Source organism: Arachis ipaensis, chromosome B03 (genome assembly GCF_000816755.2).
Source record: "Arachis ipaensis cultivar K30076 chromosome B03, Araip1.1, whole genome shotgun sequence".
Taxonomy (NCBI): domain Eukaryota; kingdom Viridiplantae; phylum Streptophyta; class Magnoliopsida; order Fabales; family Fabaceae; genus Arachis; species Arachis ipaensis.
Window position 1 is genome coordinate 113,439,204 of NC_029787.2, and position 6,662 is coordinate 113,445,865.

Consider the following 6,662-nt stretch of genomic DNA (forward strand, 5'->3'; position numbering starts at 1 on the left):
CGGGTCTTCTGATGCACGGATCTTCTGCTAGTATATATAAATAGAGCGTAGACCTTGGTTGTGACTATAGTGATGATAGTAGACTCTTCCCTCGCCCGTACTCTTTCCTTAGTTATTCCTCACTCCGCCATATACCCACCGCGCACCACCACCGTAATCATCAACAGCCACCTTAAAACACAATCCTCTCTAGTCTCTTCTTTACGCGCACACACAAGTCTTTCCTTCTCTTTGTTTAACTTATAAATTCCTATTTTCTTTCTTCTTTTTACACTACTTTATTATCGTTCTAGATTTTGCGCTTGAATTGCTAGTTTTCAATATGTTATGCTACGGAAGTGTTGGTGGTTTGGTATTTGGATTTAGTTTCCGTGAGTCCATTATACATATATAGAATGTAGTGGTTAATGCTTTACTTTGTGTACGTTACATATGAACCAAGTATACAACTCTCTGTACATGACACTTGTTTTGGATTTATGTGTTCTCAACATGGTTTAAAAACTAGACCAGGCTAACCGATGAAACCAACCAAGGTTCTAAAAATCGGTTCGAACTGGCCGGTCGAACCGTAAACCGTTACAAAAACGAATCGATTAAATGCAAAAACCGCAAATTTTGAAAACTGCTATTGAATCGTCGAACCGGTCGGAAACCGATCAGTCGAATCGAACCGTGATTCAGCCGGTTTTTTGAATTGGGAAGCAAACGGCGCCGTTTCATTGATTCTGAATCAATGAACCCTAACTCCTCCACTACTCGTCTACTCCATTATTAGTCCAGTCTCCACAGCCCTAGCCTCCAGAACTAGAACGCGCTAGCCACTCTCTGTCTCTCACACTCAATCCACAGCTCCTGGTCCTCCCTTACTTCCGTCCAGCCACCGCCTGCTACCGCCGCCGGCGGAACTTCCAGCTTCGAAGAGCCACTGCCTGCTCCCTCACTTCCCCCTCATCGCGCAGCAGCCGTCGCAACCTTCCTTCCTCTCCATCGCGCAGCCACCGTGCGAACGTGGAAGCCTCAGTCGCGCAGTCACTGTCCGTCGGCGCCAGCTCTGTTCCACTGCAGCCACTGCTTGTTCGAAGGCCGTTCGAAGCCCATTCGAAGGTGAAACTTGTGGTGTCTCCCTCTTGCGTGCTCTGTTCAAGATTTCTAGCTTCTAGGTAATTTTTTTAGACTATAATTGAATAATTTGTTGTTACTGTGAAGTTCTGTGAATTGTGAACCGTGAACTGTGAGCTATGTCTATGATTTAGATTTTTGATTTTTCTGTGAACTGTGAACTGAACTGTGAACTTTGCTCATTGAATAATTATGAATAATTATTGTTAGTTAAGTTGTGAATTTTGTTGTTGTAACTTGTTACTAGGTTGAATTATTATCGAATAATTTTGACTTATGAGATTATTGGGTTGGAGTGATTTGCTGTGGGTTCCTGTGAACCTGTGATTTTGTACTTGTTAATTCGTTAAATAGTTGTTGTGATTCTTGCAATTGAGATTATTGGGTTGTTTTGCTCTTCTCAAATTGTTAATTTGCTAAATTGTTGCTGTTATTGTGATTCTTCATTCTTGAGATTGAAATTGTCTTTGTTTTTTGTTATTGGGTTGCTGGATTTTCTATTTGGATTTTGTATTTGTTGGTTCGTTAAATTGTTGCGATTCTTGAAAGTTGAAATTGAAATTATTGGGTTGCTTTGTTCTTATCAAATTGTTAATTTGCTAAATTACTGGTGTTATTGTGATTCTTGAGATTGAGATTGTCTTTATTTTTTGTTATTGGGTTGCTGAATTTTGTATTCAGATTTTTTGTAATAATAATTGTTGAAACATTGATTAATTGTTGGTTCTAAACCTTGTTGTTGATTGCTTGAAGCATGATTAATTTTTGGAGCATTGATTAATTGATTAGGGTAGGGTTGTGTTGTGTCGTTCCAAGATGAATATGATTGTTTTGCACTTTTGCTTTGCGATGCTTGCTGATTGTTATTTGATCTCACCGCATTTCAGCATTTGATCAATGAAATATTTTGCAAACATTCAGTTTTTGGTTTGCATTTCCATATATTGACTTGGATTTATACTTTACTAAAAGTTGTCCAACGGAAGAAGTCAAGCTGATCTCATGAAAATTCCAAATGACTAATAAGATTGAATGACAAACTTGGATCAATTGGATGTTGGCATTTTATGTTTGGTTGGTTGTTTTTGTTATTTGACTTTTGAGTTTGTATTTGAATGAGATCATAACATTATAGTTTATGTAGTACTTTTAATTTGGATGATATTTTAAAGTTTATGTTAGAATATAATTATGTTTTAATATGTTTATTTATATTTTATTTATTATTTTATTATAAAACGGTTTTTTCGGTTTAACCACGGTCGAAACGGTTGAACCTATAAATCAATGAATTAATAACTAAAGCGGTTCAATGACCGGTTCGGTTTTCAAAACCTTATAACTCATTGGCTTGTTATGATTTTATTTTAGTTTATTGAATTTTAAATTTTTAATTGAAGATTTAGTTGAAACTTGATTAGAGAATTTTATAAAAGATTCTTCAGAACTTTTTTTTTCCCAAAGATAGAATATAATATTATTAATTGGAAGATTAAGCAACAAATAGAATTGGTCCAACTTTGGACAGCACAATAAAAAAAACAAAACAGGGTACTCCCACTTAACTTACTTTAAAACAACCGAGACTAAGAACTCAATATAGTTACTTTGATTGGTTGTTGGTTGGATTTGTTTGGGCCTAGGGCCGTGGTTGGAATGAGATGAATCGATGGTTGATTTCGGTTTTGTGTTTCTGGTTTGGAATAAAATATGAAAGGCTATTTTGGTTCCGCATAGATAAACCGTTTTGAAAGGCTTTTGAATTTTTGAGAATTGAACGGTTCTTCTTTCAGAAAAGATTTTCAGACTTTACTTTTATTGTAAACCGTTGTTTTTGAAAAGGAGGCATAAGACGGTTATTAATCACTAGTACGATTTATCTTCACATATCCTATTACAGTAATTCCCAAAAACCCTCTACTGAGAACCCTTTCGAGGATGATGTTCTCACCCCCCTACATTTTTCCCCCTTTCAGGATATGGGCGCAGAAGTCACGAAGAGTTTATTTTGTTATTGAGATGCTCTATGTTGCTTTAGATTATTATTTTTGTACCCTCGACTTTATCTTGATTTATTCTGTAAGAGGGAAGAAAAAAACCATTTAAAAAAATCGTTTCAAAACTATTGAACCGACTAGAAATTGAACCGGCGCTGCTTTGATATTTCATTAAAAAAAAGAAAAAAGAAAAAGGGTTTCTGAAGATAGAAGTGCAGAAACCAGTCTCTCTCTCTCTCCCCTCTCTCCCCTTTTATCTCACTATCTAAGTCTCAGCTCTTTCTTGAAATCCCTAGCCTCCATCGCAGCGCCGTGCGTCTCACTGTCGCTGCCAAGTTTGTCGTGGCCGTTCGCCAATCCTCTTGGTTCATCGTGCTCGAAGGCCCTCCCCTCATTTGCCCAACGCCAGCGTCTCCGGGTCCTAGCAAAGCAGCTCTTCGCCCCATCGTTAGTCCGTTAGCTGTTCGTTACCAGCTCGCCAGTGTTCGCCACTAGCTCTCTGTTGTCCGTTGCCAGCTTGCCAGTGTTCGTCGCCAGCTTCCTGTCATCTGTCGCTCTCCCTTAAATCTCTGCTCACTGCCCTCGCCAAAGGTAATGTCTCGAATGCTCAGTCAGTGCTTAGCGCTGGTTCTTGGTTGATGGCTTTGCTTACTGCTCGATGATAAATTTCAATTTTGATGACTCTGTTACTGGATTACTGCTTGATGACTCTGCTAAAATGCTAACTATTGCATATGTGAGATAAGTTTCATTGTGGCATAAATATGGTGGTAATTTGAAGGATATAAATAACTTCAGTGAATTCTTATTTGATTTTTGAAGATATGTGGAAATTAATTCCAATATTTGACAGTAAATCTATATATGTTGATAAATGTATTAATGTTATGAAAATCGGACCGGATCGGCCGGTTGAATCGAGAATTGGCAATGTCAATGGTCCGGTCCTAAATTAGGGCCTTCAGCCTCGGCCCTCACTCCCTCAGCCTTTCAGCCTCACTCTCTCAATCCCCACGCTCACCTCGTCTCCTCCCCCAGCACGCACCACGCAGTCGCAGCCATTGAGACTGAGCCACTGGCCACGCACCCTCCTTCCCTCACGCACGGCGCCGCCCTTTCTCTCTCAGCCCTCTCTCTGTCTCTCACCAGCCACCGGCGAAGCTCCTCGTTCGACTGACGATGGTGACGACCGACGACTGACGACTGATGACTGACGCTTCTCTGCTCGTCCGGTGGTCTTCTTCTTCTCTGTTAGCCCCCGCCACTGCTCTGCTCTGCTCTTTTCTCTGGTCGTCGTCTTCTTCTCTTCTCAGGTAAATAATTAATTTTATTAATTAATTAATGTTCTGATTAGGGAGAAATTTTGATTATCAGAACTTCTGATTAGGGGTGTGGGTGTTGATTTTGATTATTAGAATTCTGATTAGGGTGTTGTTTTTTTATTACTAGAACTTCTGAATATTAAGGGTGTTGATTATTCTTCTGTTTAGTATTTTTTCTGATTTGTTACTTGTTCTTTTTTACTTGCTCTGATTAGTATTATTGGAACTTCAAATTATTTCTTTTTTTTTTTTTTTTGTTCCTCATTTAGTTGATGTGTTTATTGTTCTTCCTGTTTTATTATAAGGTTTCTGTCTTTCTGATTTGCTGATTATTTGTTGGTGTTTTTTAATTTTTGTTGCTGATTTATTCGATTTCTGGCTTTAAATCATTGATAACATTTGTTATGCTTTACCATTATACAGTAGCTCCTCGAGTAATTTTTACTCAGTTTAGTTTCTGCTAGAATGGTTCATTGTTAGCTGACTTTGTTTATTTATTTATTTATTTTTACTTCAGGTATGGTGTGAGCAAGCAAGACGAGGCTTTTAAGGCAGAGATTTGTGATATATATACGCCGAGTGAGTGCTTTTTTTTTGTTGACTTGTTGCTTGTTACGCAGGCCTGGGTAGTGATAATGATTTTGGCTATGTGGGTTATGCATCACATGATTCATTTGCTTGTTTTTCTTTTCCGATGGTTAAAAGGTTTGTGTCCTCTCTCCTTCCTCCTGGTGATGAGGAACTTAAAGGTGATGAGGTTGATAGGATAATCAGTTTCAAGAATTCCATAGGGATTGATGACCCAGATATAGAAGCTATGCATATGGAGGTATTCTTGTCTTAATTGTGGACATATATGTGGAAAAGGATTATTCTTTTTCTCTTATTTTGGAGTGAAATCAGTTTTACATCTTATTAGTTTGGTGTTTGTTGACTGAATCAGATTGGTAGAAAAATCTTGAGGCAAAGGTTATAATTATATTTTAGGATATTTATTTATAATTTATTTATTATTTTATTTTAAAACAGTTTTTCAGGTTGAATTACGGTTAGATCGGTTGGATCAGTGAACCTGTGAATCAGTGATTAGAGTGGTTCGATGACTGGTCCGGTTTTTAGAACCTTGAAATATATAGACCACAATAAATTAAAACTTTGTAAAAATGAATTATGGCATGATGCTGATCAATATGGATTATCTTGGTTTAATGTTGCTGAATCGAAATTATATTGTTTTACTAAGATTTTGAGGATCACGTTCTAATAATTAACCTTGCACAGTAACTAAGTTTTTAATAGAATTTAGAGGTGCTGAAATTTGGGTTGGCAGGGATAGAAACTAGAATTTACCTGTAAATTTATTTCATGTTTCCAGCTGAGTTCAACTGCAAAGTAGACAAGTGTGGGGTCAACAGAACCTAAGTTCAGATTGTGGATATGTCACTTTATGATATTCGAGAATTATGTAGGGAAGTAGTAGTTTTGCGTATTTAAAAGAAATATATTTTAAGTTGAAAATTAGCTCTAAGTAAATTTGTGCATTATAATGAGGAAGTTTGTGTATTTATAAATGATAACTTTAGGCACCAGTTTTATAGATTTTCTTGGGTGCAAGTTTTTGAAATAGTTTTAGATATATAAGGTGAGATGGTCGTTGACATGGTATGGTATGGTATCGAAGGCTAAATCAAAACTTCAACCCTTGTCATTTTCGTTCTAAGTTGGAGTATATTATCAATATCAACAAGCTTAACAAAGGTTATATGGGTTAAGTACGATTTTGGTTCTTAGGGTAGGGGCTGAAAATTTTTTTTGCCATCGACCTTTTTTTTGCTATAAAATGGTCCCAAAGGTTTCAATTTGTTTTAAAATCGTCCTTCGGACGAAAATGTCCTTCCCAAATGCAGAAAAAAGAAGGAGAATGCAGAAGCAGCATGCAGAAGCACAAAGTAGAAGTAGTGAAACAACAACAATGAAACAACAACAACTAGAAGAAGAACACTAACAACAACGATGGATAATGAAATCAAAGCAACAACGAAAGCAAAATCAGAAAAATTAAAGAAAGAAGGGCTGCGGGGTGGTTGGGAAGGAGATGCTGCGGCAGTGAACTGCGAATCGCGAGGGGAGGAGAGATGTGGTGGTGGTGGTGGTGGCAGGTCGCGTGGAAAGGGTTGCGGCAGTGGTGGCGACGTCGCGAATTGCGACGAGAACGACAATG

The 6,662-nt window shown here is 37.7% G+C and overlaps 1 protein-coding gene across 9 annotated transcripts in view; it reads left to right on the forward strand.

Annotated features, from left to right (window-relative positions):
- LOC107630992 (probable inactive ATP-dependent zinc metalloprotease FTSHI 2, chloroplastic) overlaps window positions 752-6,662 on the forward strand; it is a 10,802-nt gene continuing 4,891 nt past the window's right edge. For 2 of the 9 annotated variants that reach the window (XM_016334290.2, XM_021119296.1), the window contains exons 1-5: window positions 752-1,163; window positions 3,416-3,710; window positions 4,158-4,432; window positions 4,959-5,020; window positions 5,147-5,270. The gene's annotated coding sequence lies outside the window, so the exon portion shown is untranslated. Of the gene's footprint in view, window positions 1,164-3,415; window positions 3,711-4,059; window positions 4,433-4,958; window positions 5,021-5,146; window positions 5,271-6,662 lie in introns of those variants that run through there. The other 7 variants (XM_021119293.1, XM_016334291.2, XM_021119294.1 and 4 more) reach the window with 7 other exon arrangements.